This window comes from Plasmopara halstedii (assembly GCF_900000015.1).
Source record: "Plasmopara halstedii genome assembly, contig: Scaffold_444, whole genome shotgun sequence".
Classification (NCBI taxonomy): domain Eukaryota; phylum Oomycota; class Peronosporomycetes; order Peronosporales; family Peronosporaceae; genus Plasmopara; species Plasmopara halstedii.
The window spans coordinates 272046-272540 of NW_020187364.1; positions in this window are offsets into that span (position 1 = coordinate 272046).

Genomic DNA, 495 nt, shown 5'->3' on the forward strand with positions numbered 1-495 from the left:
TAAAGTAGCGCGCTCATACATGGAGGATCGGCAATCGCATCGATTGTATCCACCATCCAGGGTGTTCCCAGTCTCGATACAACGCGCTTACTCAATTCTTGATGCGTGATAGGTAGTTTAGTATCTCCGTCATTTACCGTCAGCTTCATGGATACCGTAAGTGGATGGATGATGTAATCGCTTGGTTTAAAGAGAGATAAGAACGTTTTGGAATCACCATTACTCAACAATGGCGGTGACAAAGGTGGCGTCGCGTCTTGACCAACCTCTTCAACGGTAAAGTTGCTCCTGCAAAAGTCTCAACATCATCAAGCACAGCATTTGGAACTGGCACCAGTGGCAGCGACCAATAAATGCCGAACTTATTAATGTCAATCTTCTTATAAACGGCATGCTGTCTTGTGCTTGTTGGCCTCTTCCTACCATTGTATAATTCTAGCCTTCGTCTGCTGATTTGATGATAATCGCCTCTAGAGTCGTACCCACTGCATAAGC